We start from the raw sequence: 25,453 nt of genomic DNA, 5'->3' as shown, positions 1-25,453 counted from the left end.
ATCCCTTGGTAGACGAAAGTAAAGATAACCTGGTGTTACTCATGTGCCTCATTTACCATCTTATTGCTATTATATACCTAAGTTCCTAATATATTTTACTATTTTACACACGAACAAAACATCAGCATAAATTACATTACATAAGAAAATTTAGTTAAGTCAGGAGTTTGGCTGCTGCTGTTACAACAGGTAAGTCAGGTTGATGATGGTGCGGTATTCTTAAACACATTCTCTTAGAATTAACTGGATATCAAAAACACAAGATGGGTGAATTGGACCTGCCTCGCATGGGCCGGTAGGCCTGCTTCAGTGTTCCTTCTTTCTTATGTTCTTATAATTTTGATATATTTATCATTAGAATATTCTTCCCGCACTGTTGCAAATAACTCTTGCCGTGTTACATTGTTCTCGGTTTGCCTTTGGAGGGGTCGAGTCACAGCTCCTGATCCCGCCTCTTCTCTGGTCGCTACTAGGTCCACGCTCTCCCTGCTTCATGAGCTTTATCGTATCTCTTCTTAAAGCTGTGTATGGGTCCTGCCTCCAACACATCACTCTCCAGATTATTCCATTACCTGACACATCTATGTCTGAAAAAAATACTCCTTAACATCCCTGTGACTCATCGAAGTCTTCAGCATCCAATTATAACCCCTTGTTGCTGTATCCCACCTGTGAAACATCCCGTCCATATCCACCTTGTCAATTCCTTTCAGTATTTTACATGTCGTTATCATGTCCCCCCCCCTTCATCCGTCCTGTCCTCCAGTGTCGTCAGGTAGATTTCCCTTAACCTCTCCTCTTAGGACATACCACTTTGCTCTGGGACGAGTCTCAATGTAAACCTTAGCACTTTCTCTAATTTGTTGACGTGCTTGACCAGGTGTGGGTTCCATACCGGTGCTGCATACTCCAATATTGGCCGAGGTGTACAAAGTCTTGAACGATTCCTTACTAAGATGACTAAACGCTATTCTTAGGTTTGCCAGGCGCCCGTGTGCTGCAGCTCATATTTGGCTGATGTGCGCCTCAGGAGATGTGCTCAGCATTATGCTCGCCCCAAGATCCTTTTCCTTGAGTGAAGTTTTCAGTATTTGGCCCCGTACCTTGTGTTCTGTCTTCGGTCCTCTTTGGCCTTTCCCAGTCTACATGACTTTGCACTTCGTGGGGTTAAACTCCAGATGCCAGTTGCTAGACTAGGTTGGCAGCCTGTCCAGATCTCTTTCTAGTCCTACCTAATTCTCAACCGTTTAAATTCTCCGCATTAGCTTCACATTGTCTGCAAACGGGGACACAACCTCTCTGTTCTCACCTAATTGTGGTTGCAGGGGTCGAGACTCAGCTCCTGGCTCCTGTGTGTGTGTGTGTGTGTGTGTGTGTGTGTGTGTGTGTGTGTGTGTGTGTGTATACTCACCTAGTTGTGGTTGCAGGGATCGAGTCACAGCTCCTGGCCCCGCCTCTTCACTGCTCACTACTAGTTCACTCTGCTAAATGACCTTTATCATGCCTCTTCTTAAAGCTATGTATGGATCCTGACTCCACTACATCACTTCCCAGACTATTCCACTTCCTGACAACTCTGAAGAAATACTTCCTAACATCCCTGCGATTCATCTGAGTCTTCAACTTCCAACTGTGACCTCTTGTTGCTGTGTCCCCTCTCGGGAACATCCTGTGTCTGTAAACTCTGTCGATTCCTCTCAGTATTTTACATGTCGTTATCATATGCCCCCTATCTTTCTTGTCCTCCAGTGTCGTCAGGTCGATTTCCCTTAAGATGTCGGAATGCCGTTCTTAGGTTTGTTGTGTGCCTGTTTGCTGCAGGAGTTATTTGGTTGATGTACGCCTTAGGCGATGTACCCGGTGTTATACTCACCCCAAGATCCTTTTCCTTGAGTGAGGTTTGTAGCCTCTGGCCCCCCTAGACTGCACTCCGTCTGCGGTCTTCTTTGCTCTTCCCTAATCTTCATGACTTTGCACTGGTTGGGGTTGAACTACAGAAGCCAGTTGCTGGACCAGGCCTGCAGCCTGTCCAGATCCCTTTGTAGTTCTGCCTGGTCCTCGTCCGACTGAATTCTTCTCTCAACTTCACTTCATTTGCAAACAGGGACACTTCTGAATCTATTCCTTCCGTCATGTTGTTCATAAATACCAGAAACAGCACCGGTCCTAGGTGTGTGTGTGTGTGTGTGTGTGTGTGTGTGTGTGTGTGTGTGTGTGTGTGTGTGTGTGTACTCACCTATTTGTACTCACCTATTTGTGGTTGCAGGGGTCGAGTCATAGCTCCTGGCCCCGCCTCTTCACTGATTGCTACTATGTCCTCTCTCTCCCTGATCCATGAGCTTTATCAAACCTCGCCTTAAAACTATGTATGGTTCCCGCCTCCCGTGTTTGTGCACGCGCGTGCATGAGTGCGTGCATGGGTGTAGTGTCAGTCATTTTTCTGTGAGGGTACTAAATAAGCATGATTCCAGAAGTCGTTGTCTTGTAATAGCTCAGCTGCAAATAGAATCAATAACGTACTTTTACCGTGTTCTTCTCCCTACCTTTCCCCGGCACCGTATATAGTCAAATTAATGTACACACCGGGTCGTTCCCTCTCCCTCGTGCGTGTTGCTGAAGGAACCAATAACGCAATCAGGCCCTTCCCTTCACCCCTTTGAGGATCTAGAGAACTGCTAAATGCTCACGAGAAGCCTACTGACCGCATTAGTTCAATGCCTCTAACCATTCAGTCAATACAACACGTGTATTCCAACAACCACTTAGCACCAACCAACACTACCCAGCCACCGTCACCAATGCCACCAGACATCACCGGTAATAAACACCACTAGCTTACACCGCTAATCAGCACAGCCAGTCAGGACCATCAACTTATACCACCCATCACCACTTGCCTACATCATCAACCATCATCACTAGCCAACCTCGTCAACCATCACAACGAGCCAACAAGATCAACAGTAGAAGGAAATCATAAGAATCCATGACCTGTGGTAAATAATAACGTAAGCCGACAGGGATAGAAAATACTACTGTACGTTGCAAGAAAATTTTCATTACTGCTTCAACCTTTCGTCCAGAGCTGAATTTAATCAACTTACAGATTTACTTGATAAAGGCCTCCCGTCAACGAAACTTGTAGCAGTCATAAAGGTTTTCCTACATCCTTGACCAATTCACTCTGACAAAGGTTTGAAGATTTTACTGAGATCTTGAAGGATTTTTAGAGAAAATGAGCTGGGGTGACTCTTTCAATCGAGTGTAAATGCAGCAGGTGATAAAAGCCAAGATGGCCACCGTAATATAACTCTACATCTCGATTCGATCCTTTCATATAGCAACAATTATTCCTTCTAAATAAAGACTTTGCGGGTGGCAAAATTTAATTGTGAATTCTAAAAGTATCTCTAGTAACTTATATTAATAATATGAATTATAAACCCGTTTAAAAAATATCAATGATAATAGGAACAGCTAGAGTCGAGATATATAACTTTCTGTAGAAACTTTGCAAGATGTCAGCACAAGCTTTGAACATTTTTCCCAGTGAGCTGTTCATGGGTTCATATGATTTTATTCAGCTACAACCAACACAAGAAACCACACATAACAAACCAGAAATCTCCAAAAGTCACACTCACGTCGAATGATACCGTCAGTGAAGCATCACCATGTAACTCTGGAACTGAGCCATTGTCTCTGAATATATTACACATTAATCAAAGCCCTTACGTACTAGCCCTGCCGCCCTTTCTCCCATCCTCTACTAGAGAGGTGCAGGGAACATGTCAATCAGTTATTCAATTATTGTTTACTCTCTCAGCATATATTAGCGAGGGAATGGATTTAGGTACGTTTACCCTGATCAATACCTATTGCAGTTTCCCTCCTCATCTGTTGTGTTTTCCAGTAATATTTCAGGTAACACTGTCATATACTCTCTGCGGCTACAAATCGCCAGGCATTCCCACTCCCTAAACTCCATTGTTTCAATCTGTTCAACTAAAATGAACCTCCAGCAGTGCTGCCAGCTCCTCGTCTTGCTGTACATGGCAATACTCGGGTTCATGCTAGACTGAGAGTTTTTTAAATAGTTTTATTTTGAGGCTAAGAGTTTTTATTTGAGGTCATTTCATTTCAAGGCACAGACCTTTTTAAAGTACATTACTATCCTTCATGATGCAACCCACAGATGTCTACTAACTCAGCCAGATCTGATTACAGTAGGTGATGAGGCGCTGTTCGTTGAAGGAGACAACCAAACATCTCACGCACTCAGGAATGGGACCCAAAACAGTCGACTACCATCCATGCATCTATTTACTGCTGGGTGAACAGGGGTAGCAGGTATAAGATTTATCGATACGTCTCGCCCTATGATCATCTTCTCTGACGTGCGCTCCACTTCTACTTTGATTCCTGCAAACATAATTTTCGAAGGATTTATTGACGTCAGTTTATCTCGTAAGGCCAGTGTTGTTTGCCACGACGCGTGTATCCCCACATATTCTCCTTCTCGGCTGTTGTTAATGGAGATTACGAAGCTCCCGTGCATATATAAAAATTTTTTAACCAATACCTCACTATATTGTATGGGACGGCTGTTGCAGTTTTTATCGGAGAGATTTTCGTTCAAGCGTTTTAGAAGAATCAAAGAAGCTATTATTCCAATATATAAGCTACTTACAGACAAAGTAGATTATAGAAAAAAATGTAAAGATGAAAATATAAAATAGAATTTCAAACGAACTTTAGGAAAAAGATAAAATCTCGGTTTAACATGAGAAGAGTAAACAAATAGAATACATTAGCTGTTTCCCCATCGCTGTGATGTAACCGCTTTACAGAGAAGGCAAAGATAATGATAATACTTTTCTCTCTCTCTCTCTTTCTCTCTCTCACACACACACACAATATATATATATATATATATATATATATATATATATATATATATATATATATATATATATATGTCCATTACGTGAGACAGGAACCGTTGAAGGCAATGGATATCAACAAAAGCACTTGGTGTAATAATACAAAACGGCTAATACAACCAAGAGCAAATCTCGCTGGTTGCCGGCTAGTAGAACAATGAGGGGAGGCTAAGGACATGGACCGCAGCTGTTAACATTGTTATCAAAGGCTGTGGAGGGTTGGATGCTTGGAGTAACAATGAGAAATAGAGACGTGGGTGCTGTGTGTGCGTGTATTAATGTGGGTGTATATTTGTAATTACCTCTGTGTTTGTGATTATATCTTTGTAGCTCCAGTAGAAGACTAAGTAGTCACAATGTTTATGTAGCAGAGCAATGATGGTGTTTACCTTTCTTTATTAATGGATTTGCCGCAAATTATTTTTAGTGATTTCATTCCAGACATCTATCATTTTTTTATGTAAGAATTTAAAAATATAAAAAGCGAACAGGTCTCTTATTTCCATATTATTATTATTATATTATAACTTACGTTTATTATTCCTATTATTTACATTCAAGAAGAAGCGTTTAACTCGTTAGGGCCATACAGCGCCAAAAGAGTTAGAGGTAACCAAGTTAATCCGCTGATGTAATAAAACAATATGCGGTTAATAACATTTTATGTAGACGTTTTATTCACCAAGGACTTTATCAGTCCATATAGTCCCTAGTAGACGAAATATCTTCTCAATAAAATGCCATAAGCACATAGTGTGTGTTATTAACATACTTGTCGGTATATCCTACCACTGATATACAAAGGGAAGGCAAGTTCAGTTCTTCGGGTCAAGAACCCTTCTCCAACAACGACGCACCTCCAGATGGACATCATTTCCACGTACGACTTATAGATCCCCTGAACCAACACATCATATATAACAGCGAATATTGAAATTTCAAACAGTGGCACTAATCATAAGACCACTAGGGGGCCAACGCGTTCAGTGCCACGTCTAGCTTCTCGGTAATCTGCTTGTATGTTTGCGGGTAATATGCCTTCCTGCTTGTTAGAGAGCATGCTAATGACTTGTTACACGGTGGCAGGAGTAACGAACTGGCCTTTATCCCAGGAGCTGGCAGGAAGGAATATGCAGAGGATTAGGTGAAGGGTTGAATGAAGGACTGGGAGAAATACAGAAGACAAGTTAATATGTATATGCAGTAGTTATGGAAAGGGTAGGATACTGCAAAGAACATACGTAGGTTCGGAGTTGTTGTGGAGGATTGGATAAATGATTATGGAGATAGCACATATATCTGGAGTTGTCGTGGAGGACTGGATAAAGGATTGGGGAAGTATTACACAGTTTTTGAGTTGTGGTGGAGGCCTTCATAAAGAACTGCTGATATAATACACGGGTTTAAAACATGGTGGACAGTTAGATAAAGGATTGAGGAGATAAATGCATACTGCAAAAGACATTGGGACTTTTGTATGCTTATGCTTTTCAGCAGTCTTCCAAGAGAAATAATTCAGCTGAAGTTCCAACTCAGAAATTCAATGTGATTTGTCTAAAAGCTAAAGGAGAGGAATTCTGAATAAATTTTTTGTTCGTCAAAATTTGCGTCACATTGTAAAGTTTCTTCTAGCTGTATGATAAACGCTTAAGATAAAAGTTTTCTTTCCGAAAAACTTCACTTCATCTTCAAAATACCTTTCTGCATGCTAATGACAAAGCTTATATCACAGTTCTCTCTCTCTCTCTCTCTCTCTCTCTCTCTCTCTCTTTCCTATACTTGACTTGTACGCCTCGATAATACGCGATAGTTTTTAATCTTGATATAAGTAGATAGTGCTCAGCGGATGGTCTTGGTGAGGACTACCAAGTCCTCTGTTGTTTATCTTTCCCATTTCTGCAGGTTTTAAATAACTTGGGAAATATCTATAGAATGGAGAATGTGTTTGTCACTGAGCTCTAATAGTTTTTTATTTTAAAACTTACCAATGATGTAACGTTCACTTCAAGCTCTGACAAATATCACAAGTGTCATCAGGAAAACAATCAGCAACGCTTCTCTTAAACATTTAAAGAATTTGTTTAAAAGTAAAATAAAAAGATATTCGTTAACAATTTGCTGTAAATAAGGCCTACAATATATCACATTTCACGAAGTGCTAAATACGTACTCAACTATTTGTTCTAAGATATTTGTAATTTCAAAGTTCAAGCCTCAGCGTCTAGTCCTGCCCCTTATACTGGATATTGATGGGTTCATCCTCTCCTGACTTTAGCCCCATCACATCTATTTTCAAATGTAGATTCTTCCTTTACCAATTCCTTAGCCAGGTTATTCCACTTCCTGATATGCTTGATCATGTGAGGGCTGAATACTCTAAAATGGTCTGACATATGTCTTACATAGTATCGTGAATTATTCTCTGTTGAGATAAAAGTTAATCTTAGATCTGCCAAACTCACATGTTCTGCAGATGTTATTTGGCTGATGCGCACGTAAAGCAATATCCTCGGTATTATGCTCACCCCGTAGGCGATTCAGCGCAAGGAGTGGTTAAGGTTCAATCCTACGTTTACTCATCGCCAGCTGGACTCTGACCACACTGATTAAATATGAATACAGTAACGAAATACAGAAAAAAGTTCCATCCGTTAAGCGACTACAAAGTCTTGTATTGGAAAGCGGCATCATGTGAGACTCCATCAAGGGAAGCACCAGAGCTCGCTCAGGCAGACTTGATGATTATCACTTTGGGATCTATTGGATATGCGGGCAGGGCTCCCGGATACAAAGACAGACTTCGCTATTTATCAAGACCAAGCACAATGGAATTCACACAGTACCATATTTTCCTGCCTGGTCTTGCCACCTACCAGCACCTTCACCTCGGTGTTTTTCTCCTCCATAATTCACTGAGATGAGAAGGCATCTTCTGCCTGTGAGTCTACCGTGTGATGAATGGTTTTGGCAAATTAATGCAGCTTGACCGAGCCACAACGTTTGATATGTTTCACCTTCTGTTAAATAACCAATTTCTTTTCATCCACTATTTATGTTACGTTATTTGAGATTAACGTCACCTAATCAAATTTAACCAATTGTAATACATTTCAGTACCATTAAAGTTAATTGATAATCAGGTCGTTTAGCACAAGGAGTGGTGGTATCTCGATCCTCCAACTTCCTTAGCCATATTATTATTATAATCAAGGGGGAAGCGCTAAACCCATAGGATTATACAGCGCCCAGGGGAGGGGGGGATGTGGAAGGCATTCAGGCTTAATTCGGGGAACTGGAGCACAGATCCAATTCCCTAAATCAAGAGCCCCTCACCAACATCAAGGAACCTTCCATGAGGGGTCCTTAGCCATAGAGAGACGCGCACATGCTGCTTTGGTTGTCAGGGAAACGTTTCTTGACGAGGGTCTTTACCAGCCAATAATCCGGTCATTTATTAAGCACCGCTGGAGTACAGGTTCTGGGGTTTCAGCCCTTTCAAAAGAAAGTATGGCTATAGTTTCTCCTATGACTATGTGTAGGCTTCCTGCCTAACTACACTCACGTGGCTGATAACGATACTTTAGTAGATATTCCACTACAGGAATTCTGTGAAGTTCACATTTCTAATGTTTAAAAAACTGCACCATATCTCTTGACACATCACGAAAAAGTTACTTCATTAGAATATACAATAATTATTAATTTTAACGCAACATTAGCATACGATTACACATACTCATGTCATTATATCAATACTTCAAGTAACATATATTAACTGCACCAACACGTTTTTCATGTTTTGTTATATAAAAGGATGAAGCTAAGGCAAAAAAAGAGAATAATTTGTTAATGTTTAATTGGGAAAACTGATAAAAAACATCAGCTATTACCGATAGTTGATGTTTTTGTGAAAGCGTTTTGCCAGCTGTTGACTTCTTCAGTCCAATACAGAGAAGAACAGTGGAAGATTAGGAATCTGATGTAATAAGTTCCTAAGTTGATGTCTTCATTCCATCAATCTATTAATTTTTCCAGGCAAAGGGACTGATTACCTCAAACTCCTCCTTATATTCCATTGTTCATCTCTGTATTGGACTGAGAAAGCCACTGGCTAGCGAAACATTTTCACAGTAAAAAATTCAAAATGTTGTACAAGTGTCTCATTGAAATAGTTTATTCATTTTAAAAAAAAATTTGATAAGAAAGATATATTAATAAATTTCACGATTAACAAGACTGAAACATCCATAAGAAACTGCAAAGTATTACTTCGGAGAAGTAGCTAAGTGGTAGCACCTTTATCTGGCAATAAACTGATTAGAGTTCAATCGTTTGCGAGTAAAGAATTAAACGTGCGAGTAAAGAATTAAACGCGTTGCCCTTGTTCAGTAAACAGATACTTGAGAGATAACCAGTTGTCATGGGCGATATCCTGGGTTGAGCTGACATGAAGTGAGGTAAAATAACACTAAATTCAACGGTTAAGGAGAAAAATGTAGTTTATATAGGTGGAAAATTATTCAAAGATCTGTGAAAGGAAATACGAGAGAGAAATGCTATTTAGCTGCAGGTGGCTAATAAGACTAAATTAGATGTGAGATCGAGTGCTCTGATGAGATGAACTGTTCAATTCTGAATTGCTTTAAGAATCAAGAGAACTTTCCCAGCGTTTGAACAATACTCTAGTTAAATATGTAGAAGACTTTTGTAGAGTTGAGGTAGCTGAGTATAAGTGATATATCTGCTGAACTTGAAACAAAAAATCATGTGAAGCTATAAACCCAACTTCTTGATGGTGGTATCATAATTGCAAGAATGAGAGGTCTCACAGACGTGTGCAATAACTTAGAAACTAAAATTATTTTGAGACTAAGTAATTTCCCTCTAAAATCCTCGTCATTTGCGACATTTAAAAGATTCTTGAGAATAACAGTGCAACAACGGCAAATCACATCCCAAACAGCTATTCCTACACGACTCCCGAAAACCGTTTTATGGCAAAAGTGGAACTTTCATTTATATTCCGAACAGCATTAACAAAAACTGAAGCACCATTATTTATGACAGTAACAATAGTATGGGGTCAACAGCCTTGCGTGTACAACTCCAGCTACACTGATTTCCACTTCCTTCCCAAGAGGTAGTGTTCTCACCTGTGCTGGGATATTTCGATTTAGCAATATTCTCCATTATTTTTCTGAATACATACATACACACACACACAATATATACATTATATATATACATTATATATATACATTATATATATATATATATATATATATATATATATATATATATATATATATATATATATATATATATATATATATATATATATTATAAACCCTTTCAAAGTGCGTAGTTATGTTGCTGTATATTTACTTTATGTACTGTGGACTACATAGTCTAAATGTTCATATTAAAAATCTCAAGAATACAGTATTCTTAATCTGGGAAGAACTCATGGCTAGAAACATATGTATAATTAGCCAAATATTTAGGTTTCCTGTAAACAGGGAATGTCTAATAATTGGTTCCTTCTACTTGTACGTACAAAACTATTAACATTTCTTCTTTTTCTTCCACTTTAATTTTTATATAAATCAATGTATTTCACTAAGGAGTAAATAACATTATATTAATTGCTCACAGTGTTAAAAGTGAACGACCCTGCAGCGTTGTGTATATCCCAGCAACCTGTCTGGATTGTTTCCTTCAGGTAGAGAGAAGGCCACGCCACCCGCACTTATCTCCTTTAATTTCCAACTCTCCTCCTCAATACCCTTGTCTTCCCAACTCTCTCTCTCCCTCCCTCTCTCTCTCTCTCTCTCTCTCTCTCTCTCTCTCTCTCTCTCTCTCTCTCTCACACACACACACACACACACAGACGGCAATATTTTCAGCTTCAGACTAAACGCATATTTCAAGATACAAAAAAATATTTTCGGGTACTTTTCTAGCAGACCTGTAGTTCTAAGTTGTGTATAAATCCAAGGCTGATAACTAATTGAGGAAACAGAATGATAAATAAGTACTCTCTCAACTACAACAGGGAATACTCACTCATATGGAACCAAGACAGGCAGCGATGATGATTGATGATGATGATGTAGTCGGCTACTCTTCTTCTTCTTTTGGTGCTGTAACAGATGAGGTTATTAGCACCACTACCCGTGTTTGAGAGTCTGAGTAATACAGACAGTTCCACAAACTAGGCAACAGTCTCCAGCCAACCCTTCAGCACAGCACAAAATAACGTCCCTAAACTAGCAAAGGTCATATACTAATACTACAAGTACTAGTATAGTTCTGGCTACCATGCTCTTAGTTGGTTAAGATGGGTTGCAAAATTGTGATGTTAGCATTGTATGCATCAATACAGATCGAATACCGACTGCAAGAAGTTTAATAAGCTACAATGTAAAAGACATCCGTTGTTGCACTCGGTTCATACAACAAGGGTCCCTAATTACAGAGCTACACACTGTGAGGAACAACAAGATACTGGTAATATAAACTTAATCGAGCTACATACAAAAAAAACATAGAAATAAGTCTGGAATATATTTATTATAATATTCTAAATAGTGAATGAATAGAATACGAAGAAAGGTAAAACTAGACAACGATAAAATCAAACTAGCTCTAACGAAACAAATTTTTATGATGATAGGCCAAAAGTATAATGTTTATATGAATTTTTAAATTGGCTGAAAAGCCCGAATATTATACTCATACTGATTCAGATATAAAATAAGAGAAAAATATAAGTGATAAACGAGTATTTCACAGATTCCAGAAGAATTCTTTAAATAAGTCGAGGATAAGGAAACACTGAATTCAGCGACTTCACTACTCAGCACAACTTTTAGGTCTGTATTTACAGTTGAACACGATGCGAATATTCCGACCCCCAAAAGTTTTTGTTGGACCTGAAGCTGACGAAATATTAAGCAAATCTGAATAAGCAAAAACACACACACACAAAAAAGATTCTCTGATAGTTATAGAACAGTTTAAGATGAAAATGTGGGAAGTGGGGAAGTGTGGGAAGCATTTACTAAATAAAAATGTTCTGCACCAATCTTAACTTTTATACATCAATTATCTTGTAAACCAAGTATTAACAAATCAAACTGGCTAAATGTTTTTTTTATTTTTGGGACTGGCTAGCTACTGATTCGAAATCTGTCCATTCTACAAGTTGTTTACAATTGTGTTGCGATTTAGTGAATTATTGTTTACTTAATACTGAAATTATGTTGGATAAACTTTTTTCCTTGTCGAGTGACAGAGTTGACTTGTGCATCTTGTCAATTTAGGTCGGTGCAGCCTGTCGGAGGCATCATACACGGTGCCATCACAAGTTCTTACTTGTTGACATCTCAAGTTCGTGCGAGTTATATCGCTTTCCCACACGTCAGAGTATGTGTACCATGCAAAGACTTCTCTGTATCGTATTAAGTGCTCATTGTATCGCTCTGTTTGTTGTATGGCGTTAAGTATTCAATGCACTGAGTTAAGTTTTTGTCATCTAATATAACGATATGGCAATCAGGACCATAATTTCCTGTGTCTACATATGTACTTTTAGATCGCCATTTTTTCCTGTAGTGTTTAGTGTCCAAGCTAGTAACATTTTGAGGCTCTGTTTTTACCTGTGTATTGTGCCTATTGTCTGTCTATTGCTGTCTGTTTATCTGTTTCTGTCTGTCTCTCTTCTTTTACGACCTCAGGCCTCTTCGTCATTTCATTTTCTCGATATTTACCGGCGACCTTTTTCCAGTTTTCATCTTTCCCAAATCTGTAGCTCTGAGAGAGAAGAGTTTGGAGAATTTTTTGAGATAGAGAGAACTCTGCTGGAGAGAGCGAGAAGGAACAAGCAGCAACCTAAGCCTTCATTTAATCTGGCGGCATTTCGCTCAAGAAGAAACTTCCATCGACCGAAACGTTGGTGTTTTATCTTTCTGAGCACTTTCCGCTCGCTATCATTTCCACCTACTGCTGGTGTGAGTATTGGAAAGGGTGGGTTTTTGGTTGTAAAATATATTTTTGGATGAGTTGGTAGGGTAGGAGGGCTCATGGGAGGGATGGATGGATGAGGTATGCATAATGGATGGGGGAGGGGAGACGGATGAAGAAGATAGGAAGCAAGTATGCCCGAGGAGGATATAGTGAAGAAAACTGAAATAAAGTGGGATAGTGTTAAGTAACAGAATAAACATTGTTTCCACTCACAATACAATGGATGTATAGACGTAACGTCAAAAAACGGATGTAAAGTCACGGTATTCAGAAGCTTTTATTTGACCATTTCTATCAGGGTTAAGCTTTATCAAATTAAGATGAAACTCAACAGTGAGAGAAATATATTCCTGCGTAAAGTGTCTTTATAACAAATGAATTCCAATGCTATAAACCTTCGCACAAAAAAAAAAATATTTCTTCAATTGTTTGCAAGCGAGTTTCAAGTCAATGTTCTTGTAATTATATCACTTCACATTTCAAAAAGAAAAATGATGTAGTATGATTTAAAGTTTATTGACGTTCACATAACTAGGGGACCTGATCTGGCCAGCATAATCAAGGCCATATCAAACTGAGTCAGGGTGACCTAAAAAGAAAAATGAAAGTTTTTCTTTTTAAATTTAGTAATTTATACAGAAGTGGTTACTAGACCCTTGCTCCCGGGATTTTAATCGCCTTTAACGATACGCATAATTTACGGAGGAGGAATTCTTTTTCACTTCCACATGGGGAGAGAGAGAGAGAGAGAGAGAGAGAGAGAGAGAGAGAGAGAGAGAGAGAGAGAGAGAGAGAGAGAGAGAGAGAGAGAGAGAGAGAGAGAGAGAGAGAGAGAGAAATAGATATTCACTTCATTTAATCATTTCCCAGGTACATATCTGATAAATATCGTGATGAATGTAAAAAGAGAGATTTATATCTCTTTCCTCCGCCGAAACTGAGGCAACATGAAAGGAATTCCACGTCGGGTTGATATCACCAGTACAGATCAACACATTTTTATTTTTACAGTCTTCGGACGGGATACACGGCTTTTTTGGACAAATCTCTTTGGTTGCAGTTTTTTGAATTATCGTCTGGAAAAAAAATATAACGTTTACTGGACGAGTTGCTGAAGAATTTGCAAAGTTTTAGGAACAAAATACATCGTAGGCAGGAGTGGTCCTTATTAAGGTTAGGTTAATTGGTAAGATTATTACCTGCTATTAGAGAAGCTTTTTGTGTAAGGCTCTTACATATGTGTGTGTGTGTGTGTGTGTGTGTGTGTGTGCGGGCGCCCAAACTCACGCACGCACGCGCACACACACACACACACACACACACACACACACACACACACACACACACACACACATATATTAGGAAGTATTTCTTCAGTCATAGAGTAGTTAGGAACTGGAATAGTCTGGCAAGCGATGTAGTGGAGGCAGGAACTGTACACAGTTTTAAGACGAGGTATGATAAAGCTCATGGAGCAGGGGGAGAGAGGACTTAGTAGCGGTCGGTGAAGAGGCGGGGCCAGGAGTTGAGTCTCGACCCCTGCAACCACAATTAGGTAAGTACACACACACACGCGCGCGCACACACACACACACACACACACACACACACACGCACACACACACACACACGCACACACACGCACACAGGAGCTCGGACTCGACCCCTGCAACCACAATTAGGTAAGTACACACACACACACACGCACACACACGCGCACACACACACATACACACACACACACACACACACACACAGGAGCTCGGACTCGACCCCTGCAACATCAACTAGGTGAGTACACACATTATTCACAAAAACTGCTGTGGTACTTGATGAATCAAGTCCTTCCAGACGAAGGATCGAGCCTCCATTACTCCCTGGTCAAAAAGATTCACAGGGATTTATCGCTTCATATAAAATTTGAAAATAATCTCATACTGACTAAAGGAACGTGTAAAGTACAGTGACTCATGAAGAAATAATGATAATTAAAATTATCATACCATGAAAATATTGAAAAGTGACTTCGGCAAATGAATTAGTACTTCTGTTTATGGAAACATCTTTGTACATTACAATGTATCTTGCAGCACTGATAATGATGGAAGGATAATGACGGAATTAGTATGAAGGCAGAAATTACTTAAAAGGTGGTTAAAAGAGCAAGTCGCTTTCCAGGAAATGTCATTCTTGGTTTGATTATGTCTTTTATAAAGGCACTGAGCTGCACCTTCAGACACAGCCACAAATATTGTATTCTTGAACCACCTCCACACACACTTGTCTCCGATAATGAACACTCCAGGAAGCTCTTGTAATCTCCGGCTACTACCCGACACTCCTCCAACCATACGTAGTGAACTGACTCGTTTCCTGCACTATAGTTGGCCTTCCTGTGGGACACTCATAAACCCTTCTAGTCGAATGTGTTTGCACTCCTTAACACACACACACACACACACACACACACACACAAACACATACGTACACATACACACACACGCACACACACACACACACACACACACACACACACACACACACACACACACACACATGCACTCCTTAACACACACACACACACACACACACACAACACATACGTACACACACACACACACACACACACACACACACACACACACAAACACTTTCACACGCACACAGTTTTAATCAGAATCCCTGCGGAAAACATTTCCGAAATGCCTTTTTCAATCTCTTCCTTAATCTTGCCTTTGCAGGCGCTCTTGTCTCCCCGAGGGGAGTCCTGAACTGGCAGAGATAGTCGGATAGCCAGAGTAACACAGGTCCAGCAGGCAACACCAATACTCACTTTATCATGCTGGAGGCCGACTTCTGGTTGTCATGTTGTGTGATAAGTCGTATTTAATTTATTTTAGTAGTAAGGGAATAAAAGGTATGAATATGTAGGTTAGAGAAGGATAGGTACCTTAGTGGAGAGATACGCAGATGTATGAATAAATTGAGAAGAACTTAGAGAATATGTATTTATGTTATTTATGCAATAATTGCGATCTTAAAATTATTTATAATTTTCCTGAACGTTCACGGGTCCTGTGGTCTGGGAGCTTTTATGGCAAAGTATTTATTAAAAAATGTATGAAATGAAAACTTAATAACTTTTCTATATGACTCCTGTTTATGAGAATAGAAGAGAAAATTCTCCCAACCGCATTCCCTGAATTTTTTCCTTCACACGTTTAAAGCCGAATTTTTCTACATAAATCTAAATGACATTCTGTGTTATACACTCTGGGTTTTCAGACGTTTACCAGGAAACCCTAAGTAAACCTCATTATAATTTTACAATGTATTTTGTACACTAATATGCTCTATGTTTTATCTTTTTTTTTATCATGTCTTGACAGGGAACGTTCTCATTGTTTTCTGGAAACTGAAGTAATCATCCTTGTTTTCTCATTTTTGCTTATTTTTCCAAGTTGTGGAATCCGTATGTGACACACGGATAAACTCTAGAAAAATATGAATATCTAAATCAATTCCTTGAAAAGTATCCACAAAATTTTATAAGTGCCTTTAACAGTGATCTATATATCATAAAAGTTGGCAGATCTGCGAAGATTGTATAGACATTTAACCAGTACACAGGGGAAATAAACTTATAACGACGTTTCGTTCGACCGAAACGGGTTATAAGGTTATTTGTGTATTGTTCCAGTCACGGTATTATGACTTTATTATCTTTGAAGGTTGTTCTCGTAAAGGAAAAGAATAACTGGGATCAAAATGGAAAACTAAGTAAATGATGATAAAACATACATAGAATTAAAGGAAAGAACAATCAGCACAACATACATTGCAACAATCAACATTACAACAATCACCACGTACACTATAACACATACATTACAACAATCACCACGTACACTATAACACATACATTACAACAATCACCACGTACACTATAACACATACATTACAACAATCACCACGTACACTACAACACATAATACATTACAATAATCACCCCAACATTAACTACAGCCATCACTACAACATACACAACAATATCCACAACAATGACAACATACACTACAACAATCATAATATACACCTCGACAATCACATTTACTCTAATAATGACAATATGCATGTCAACAATTAACACAATATTCACTACAACAATAAACATAATTACTTCGATATATACTTCAACAATCACTGCAAAATAAACTATAACAATCACCACGAGTGTATGTGTGTACTCACCTAATTGTGGTTGCAGGGGTCGATACTCAGCTCCTGGCCCCTGTGTGTGTGTGTGTGTGTGTGTGTGTGTGTGTGTGTGTGTGTGTGTGTGTGTGTGTGTGTGTGTGTGTGTGTGTGTGTGTGTGTGTGTGTGTGTGCGTAGTAACGTCTTCGCAAGTACCTATTGAAGGTACTAGAAGAAGTCTGCAGTTCAGTGGTCATTAATCCTGGTAGTTACTGCTTCAAGATTCCCACGTCACTGTTCCATCACCCAGTTTATTAAAAACAATTCTTGCTACTGTTTTGTGTGTATCATTTTTTGAAGTTTATAATTATAGCATCTTTACTCTTTTACTTTATAAAACAGCATATTTTTTTTTTGAAATGTTTTGACTATAACCTTCTTTTTTTTTGGTTGGTTATTATGTCTCTTCATTTATTATAATACAAAGTTGTAATTTTCAGTATTTCATAGTAACACATTTTTTTTAACTTCAGCATTGTGGAGAAAGTCTCTAAATATTTTCTGTTTCATCAACATGTTATTTTTGTATGCAGACACAACACACCGCTGCAGATTTCACTCTGGCCTGACGTATGTCATAAACATTTTTGTTTAGTAATGCAGAATTCATATATATTGAAAGCCATTTTGATATTTATCAATAAAGAAGTATTATATATATATATATATATATATATATATATATATATATATATATATATATATTTATATATATATATATATATATATATATGTCGTGCCGAATATGTAAAACTGGTCAATTAGCAAGAACTCATTTAAAATTAAGTCCTTTCTAAAATTTTCTCTTATACGTTTAAAGATTTTTTTTTTTCATTAATGTTAATGTAAAAGTTTTTAATTTTGCACCAAAAGAATCTTAGAAAACTTACCTAACCTTATTAACATAAGAACATAAGAAAGGAGGAACACTGCAGGAGGCCTGTTGGCCCATACTAGGCAGAACAATTTATTTTAGCCTAACCCAACTAAATATATTTTAGATTTGTTTACAGTAATTTAATACTAAACAAACACAGTGAAATATATATTTTTTGTTAGGTTCAGAATGATTTGGGCGAAATTATTGCATACACAAATTTTCACTTGTCCTATATGGCAAAATGAGCGTTGCTATTTAAGCCAAGATCGCAAATTCTGCCTATTCGGCACGACATATATATTGTGCTTCACAATCGTCTTGTTAAAGTTTTTCTTTCCTATCAATTTATCAATGATTCCAACTCGCCTAAGTTGTATTTTAATCAGCTAATATTTGTTTTGTTTCTCTTATTTGCTAATCCTTCTGCATGTTTGTTTTATGTTTATTTGCGCTGAAATTACTATTATTATAGTCTTGGTAAAGCGGAAAACCCGCTGGGATTTGTTTTAATATGTTTCCATGTTTTTGTAAAATTATCAAAGTGTTGAGTATATTTAAAAAACCGCTTGATTATATGTGTATAGACAAATTACTACAATTTAAATCACCTATATTCTCTAGACGTTATAACTAAGACGACAGCGAAGCATGTGTAGAACAACTGTCGTGATGGTGCACCTTCTGTCCCGTCTCTCTGGCTTCCACATAAAAATTTTCTCTTTAAATTTTACCAAATTCCTTTTTTTTTTTATGTCTGGTCACTTCCTTTTATTGTTTTTGTTTTCTTTGATTCTGAGACACTTAACTGTCAATTTGATCCCATTCTAAATTTCCCATTAAAGTTTTTTCCTACTGATTTCCACTAAAAAAAGCCGTCGTGATATTTTTTTAATCTCAGTGGGAAAGCAATGTGTATGTGTGTGTGTGTGTGTGTGTGTGTGTGTGTGTGTGTGTGTGTGTGTGTGTGTGTGTGTGTGTGTGTGTGTGTGAGGTGCCGGTGTTAATGTAGCCAAGCTGCGTGAAATGATACTGGGAGAGAGAGCTCAGTGCTAATCTGTGTGGCCTTTGACAATACTAATGACCTCCTGACTTCCTTTATTTGTTCATCACATTGATGTCTGTCATTGTCTCTCACTTTTTCATGCGGTTTGCGTTTTTGTCGGCGCGCTCGTATGTGTGTGTACTCACCTAGTTGTGGTTGCAGGGGTCAAATCATAGCTCCTGGACCCGCCTCTTCACTGGTTGCTACTAGGTCACTCCCTGAACCTTGAGCTTTATCATACCTCTGCTTAAAGCTATGTATGGATCCTGCCTCCACTACATCGCTTCCCAAACTGTTCCACTTCTTAACTACTCTGTGGCTGAAGAAATACTTCCGAACATCCCTGTGATTCGTCTGTATCTTCAACTTCCAAATGTGTCCCTTTGTTGCTGTGTCCCATATCTGGAACATCCTGTCTTTGTCCACCTTGTCAATTCCTCTCAGTATTTTGTATGTCGTTATCATGCCCCCCCCCTATCTCTCCTGTCCTTCAGTGTCGTCAGGTCGATTTCTCTTAACCTCTTCTCGTAGGACATACCCCTTAGCTCTGGGACTAGCCTTGTTGCAAATCTTTGCATTTTATCTAGTTTCTTCACGTGCTTGGCTAGGTGTGGATTCCAAACTGGTGCCGCATACTCCAATATGGGCCTAACGTACACGGTGTACAGGGTCCTGAACGATTCCTTATTAAGTTGTCGGAATGCTGTTCTGAGGTTTGCTAGGCGCCCATATGCTGCAGCAGTTATTTGGTTGATGTGTGCCTCAGGAGATGTGCCTGGTGTTATACTCACCCCAAGATCTTTTTCCTTGAGTGAGTTTGGAGTCTCTGGCCCTCTAGACTGTACTTCGTCTGCGGTCTTCTTTGCCCTTCCCCAATCTTCATGACTTTGCACTTGGTGGGGTTGAACTCCAGGAGCCAATTGCTGGACCAGGTCTGCAGCCTGTCCAGATCCCTTTGTAGTTCTGCCTGGTCTTCGATCGAATGAATTCTTCTCAACAACTTCACATCATTTGCAAACAGGGACACCTCGGTGTCTAATCCTTCCGTCATGTCGTGTGTGTGTGTGTGTGTGTGTGTGTGTGTGTGTGTGTGTGTGTGTGTGTGTGTGTGTGTGTGTGTGTGTGTGTGTGTGTGGAGGCGGGTGAGAAGGTGGGTGAGTAGGTGGGTGAGTAGGTGGGTGAGTAGGTGGGTGTGTAAGTGGGTAAGTGGGTGGGTAAGTGGGTGTGTAGGTATGTTTGTAGGTATGTGTGTAGGTATGTGTGTGGGTATGTGTGTGGGTATGTGTGTAGGTATGTGTGTAGGTATGTGTGTAGGTATGTGTGTAGGTATGTGTGTAGGTATGTGTGTAGGTGTGTGTAGGTGTGTGTAGGTGTGTGTAGGTGTGTAGGTGTGTGTAGGTGTGTGTGTGTGTGTGTGTGTGTGTGTGTGTGTGTGTGTGTGTGTGTGTGTGTATTCACCTCACTGTGGTTCCAGGGGTCGAGACTCAGCTCCTGGCCCCGCCTCTTCACTGACCGCTACTGGGTCCTCCCTCTCCTTGCTCCATGAGCTTTATCATACTTCGTCTTAAAACTACGTATGCTTTCTACCTCCAGAAAGCCTCCAGACTATTCCACTTCCTGACAATTCTGTGACTGAATAAATACTTCCTAACATCCCTTTGACTCATCTGAGTCTTCAGCTTCCAATTGTGACCCCTTGTTTCTGTATCCCATCTCTGGAACAATCTGTCTCTGTCCACCTTGTCTATTCCACGCACTATTTTGTATGTCGTTATCATGTCTCCCCTGACCCTCCTGTCCTCCAGTGTCGTTAGACCGATTTCCCTTAACTTGTCTTCGAAGGACATTCCCCTTAGCTCTGGAACCAGCCTTGTAGAAAACCTTGGAATTTTCTCTATTTTCTTGACGTGTTTAACAAGGTGCGAGTTACAAACTGGTGCTGCGTACTCCAGTATGGGCCTGACGTACACAATGTATAAAGTCCTGAACGATTCATTACTGAGGTACCAGAACGCTATTCTCAGGTTTGCCAGGCGCCCATATGCCGCAGTAGTTATCTTGTTAATGCAGTCTTTGGCAGTGTGTGTGTGTGTGTTTATGTGTGTGTGTGTGTGTGTGTGTGTGTGTGTGTGTGTGTGTGTGTGTAGGTGTGTGTGTAGGTGTGTGTGTAGGTGTGTGTGTAGGTGTGTGTGTAGGTGTGTGTGTAGGTGTGTGTGTAGGTGTGTGTGTAGGTGTGTGTGTAGGTGTGTGTGTAGGTGTGTGTGTAGGTGTGTGTGGAGGTGTGTGTGGAGGTGTGTGTGGAGGTGTGTGTGGAGGTGTGTGTGGAGGTGTGTGTGTAGGTGTGTGTGTAGGTGTGTGTGTAGGTGTGTGTGGAGGTGTGTGTGGAGGTGTGTGTGGAGGTGTGTGTGGAGGTGTGTGTGTAGGTGTGTGTGTAGGTGTGTGTGGAGGTGTGTGTGTTTATTCGTCTTCAATCAACCTCATAGTTTTTTCTTCTTTATCTTCTATTTCTTCAGCTTGTCTTGCAAACAGTAATCTCTTTGTTTTTTCTTTCATTCTTCCATTTCTTAACTATCTTATGACAGTCTGTCTATCCATAAATGGAGTCAGTTTGAATTTATGAATCATATCCGTGTTAACTAAAGGAAAATTGTGTGTAAATCTCCGTATTTTTTTTAATCCCAATAATACACTGCTTCTTTCGGATGACTTAGCATCACTTTGTCAGGAGAGCAACAAGAGAAATGGCTGAGGAATTACACTTACGTATTGATCTCTCGCTGACCATATTCTAAGTGGCTTGAGGAAAAACTTGCGTTTCATTCACGTTTTCTGGGAACGTGCATCTAAGGTAAAGTGATCTTGGATGAAATTGTTGATTTTTTTAAGTTGTAGTTAATTCCTTGGAGACTCCTTGACACTAAGACCGTCAGGCGAAGACAGTTGCAGAGGATGTACCTCGCGATTAGCAGACGGAGATTTACCATAACTTCCACTATTCCTTGCGTTGAATGACCCTCACTGGGCTTAGCGCTTCATATTAAAATCAACCCTTCAAATTAAATTCAAGTCTGAATGAACGTGCTATATATCGAAACAAATAGCTTGAAAGGCTGCAAGTTCGCTAAGCATATTCATTAAAATACTGACTTTGACCTGGATTAGGCCAAGCTGTAAATTCTTAACTTAGGTGTGAAAAGAAGAGTATTCATATGGATTAAAGAAACGTGGTTATTCTTTACATTGTCTGTGTGCTCTCGGAGTCACAGACTTAATGACTCATGAACATTTGGGCAACCAGCCTTTACATCACAGACGCAGCCTATTAACCAAAAATGATTTTGTTTTATAATTCATGATTAGGGAAACTAACCGAAAGTCAGATTTTTATTTTCTTTCTCTTTATTTCTTGTCGATTTACTAGTCTGCAAACTATGTAATATTTGTTATGCTAGGGAATGTTAGCTTGAGGTAACGTAATTAGCCAATATTTAAGAAGATAATCTGCAATAACTCTGTATTTTATTCAAACAAATATAACATAAATAGCATGGGCTATGCCTATTTTTCATCCATGAGAGTGAATGGAATATTGGTGACCAGAAATCTGGCTTGTGAACGTATATATTAAGTGCAAACAACGTGTTATACAAAACAAATTGACATTCTAAAATTGAAATACATGAAGCAGAAGCAAAACATAAGAGAATTTAGCAACATTTCCTGAACTGAGCAAAACACACACACACACACACACACACACACACACACACACACACACACACACACACACACACACACACACACACACACACACAGGTATGATAAAGCTCACGGCTCAGGGAGAGTGACCTAGTAGCGATCAGTGAAGAGGCGGGGCCAGGAGCTCGGACTCGACCCCCGCAACCTCAACTAGGTGAGTACAACTAAGAGGCATGTCCTACGAGGAGAGGTTAAGGGAAATCAACCTGACGACACTGGAGGACAGGAGAGATAGGGGGGACATGATAACGACATACAAAATACTGAGAGGAATTGACAAGGTGGACAAAGACAGGATGTTCCAGAGATTGGACACAGTAACAAGGGGGCACAGTTGGAAGCTGAAGACACAGATGAATCACAGGGATGTTAGGAAGTATTTCTTCAGCCACAGAGTAGTCAGTAAGTGGAATAGTTTGGGAAGCGATGTAGTGGAGGCAGGATCCATACATAGCTTTAAGCAGAGGTATGATAAAGCTCGCGGCTCAGGGAGAGTGACCTAGTAGCGATCAGTGAAGAGGCGGGGCCAGGAGCTCGGACTCGACCCCCACAACCTCAACTAGGTGAGTACAACTAGGTGAGTACACTCCCACACACACACACTCCCACACACACACACACACACACACACACACACACACACACACACACACACACACACTGGAGGTGAGTACAACTAGGTGAGTACACACACACACACCCCTCATCATGTAGACTCATACACCCCGACATTTTTTTTTAAACTCAGCACTCTGCTTACTGCCTTGTTATCCACGTACATGGAGAGCTGGTACATAAAATCTTCAAGTATGAAGGAAGCAGATTCTCAGTGCTCTTGCTTCTTGTCTCACCCCAAAGTGCTTCTTGGCAAGGTAATTGAGCTTCTTATGACAAATACTCGAGTGCTTTAAACCAGGCCTTGAGAAGATGATGCAAGTCTTGTCAGAGAAAAAATTATACGAAACAAGAAAACGAGAGAGCTAAGAGACACGGGAAAGTTGTTGGAAAGTTGGATAAACGAGTTGCTCTTTCTGTGACTCGTGAAATCGTCGAGAGTTCGAACCAGTAACGAAGCTTCAGTAAGAGCGCTCGTCAGCCATGACGGTATGAGATTCCTCTGTAAAACCTGCAATTGCAGTCACAGTGGGAACCATACTATTTCTTAGTGTACGTATAGAAATGCACTTAGTTGGATGACTCTTATTAGGCCGGATAGCGCACTGGCCTGCTAGGTTTTGAACTGGGTTGTCATAGGCTCGAATTCTCCATTCGGCAAGACCTTGGTTCTATTTTTCGGTTGTTTTGGTGCTGGTTAAGGGCTACTGATTCAAGAAGCTATCTTTCCTTTCATTGTATAAATCTGAATCAACCCTGATATTTAACCATCCACATCCACCCTGATACGTCCACGTGTTCATATTACTGACGAAAACCAGATTATATAAACGTGTTGTACATAATGTGATCCTTATACACTAATAAACTCTCATGTTTTAGTCAAGTTTTCTCTCCATCCTCTGGTGAGTGTAGTGACGTTAACAGACGACTCTGAAACGACAACAGTAGAAAAATTGAGAGAGAGAGAGAGAGAGAGAGAGAGAGAGAGAGAGAGAGAGACAGAGAGACAGACAGACAGACAGACAGACAGACAGAACAGAGAAAGATGTTCTCGCAGGTCGGTGTGAAACTTTCACTACACTATGACGATGCAGGGTAGTCCCAGGAGTTCTACTAGAACATCTCTCACTACACTAAAACGGAAAACGGTACACGGTAACCTGACGGGATCTACAAGGACGACCTAGATCCTGGGGTTATTTTAAAACCAGGTCGTCCCTAGAGGCTCCTTCTTCTCGCCTATAATGTGCTTCCTCGGGGCAGTAAGTGACGCCCAGACGCGATAACTCTCACGTATTGGTTGGGGCGAGGTGGGGGTTGTGGAGAGGGGATGGTCGAGTGGAAAGGGGAGGGGGTTGTGGAGTGAGATCACGCGTTCAAGTAGGGTGTTTGAGAATAGGATCAAATGTGGGGTTTGGAATGTTAGTGAATGAAAGCTCGCTTGGGGTTTCTGTGTAGTATCTGGAATAGGATAAACAGTGAGATAGGAAACTTTGAAGAAGAATTAGGAAACCAGGATGAGAGGAGCAGGATCCATTGCCAGAATCAAAATTGTACTTCATCTACACGCTAGCTTTGCCCCATCCTTCTTGCTCGCTCTCCAAAAACAAAAATGCCTTTTTTCTTGCCCAGGCACATTTTATTGTATTTTGAGATACGATAGACTTACATGGAATATACAGCTTACGGTGTAGTGGAGGCTCGATCCTTTGATCGCTAATCTAGGCTGGTTTTTTACAACTCAGGTTGTTATTCCGGACACGTGTGTGAGAATAATTAAACCTTTTTAACACAAGTTAATAACGTGATACGCATAGCCAAACAACTTTTGGCCAGATATAAGCTCAGGATGGAGAAAACTTAGCGTAATCAATGAAATCTTTGAACCTAACTTTATTTAATTAACGCTTGCTGTGCTATAAGGTCTA

At 39.9% G+C, this 25,453-nt stretch overlaps 1 long non-coding RNA gene across 1 annotated transcript in view; it reads right to left on the bottom strand.

Moving 5' to 3' along the window:
• Nucleotides 1–5,573: 5,573 nt before the first annotated feature.
• Nucleotides 5,574–25,453, bottom strand: part of LOC138855137 (uncharacterized) — a 403,243-nt gene continuing 383,363 nt past the window's right edge. Inside the window, exons 2-3 of the long non-coding RNA XR_011394295.1 lie at nt 11,010–11,086; nt 5,574–6,058 (exon numbers count right to left, since the gene is read on the bottom strand). This is a non-coding gene — a long non-coding RNA (uncharacterized lncRNA). The remainder of the gene's footprint in view (nt 6,059–11,009; nt 11,087–25,453) is intronic.

This window comes from Cherax quadricarinatus, chromosome 82, assembly GCF_038502225.1.
Source record: "Cherax quadricarinatus isolate ZL_2023a chromosome 82, ASM3850222v1, whole genome shotgun sequence".
Lineage (NCBI taxonomy): Eukaryota > Metazoa > Arthropoda > Malacostraca > Decapoda > Parastacidae > Cherax > Cherax quadricarinatus.
This window is presented reverse-complemented; position numbering and strand designations above follow the sequence as displayed.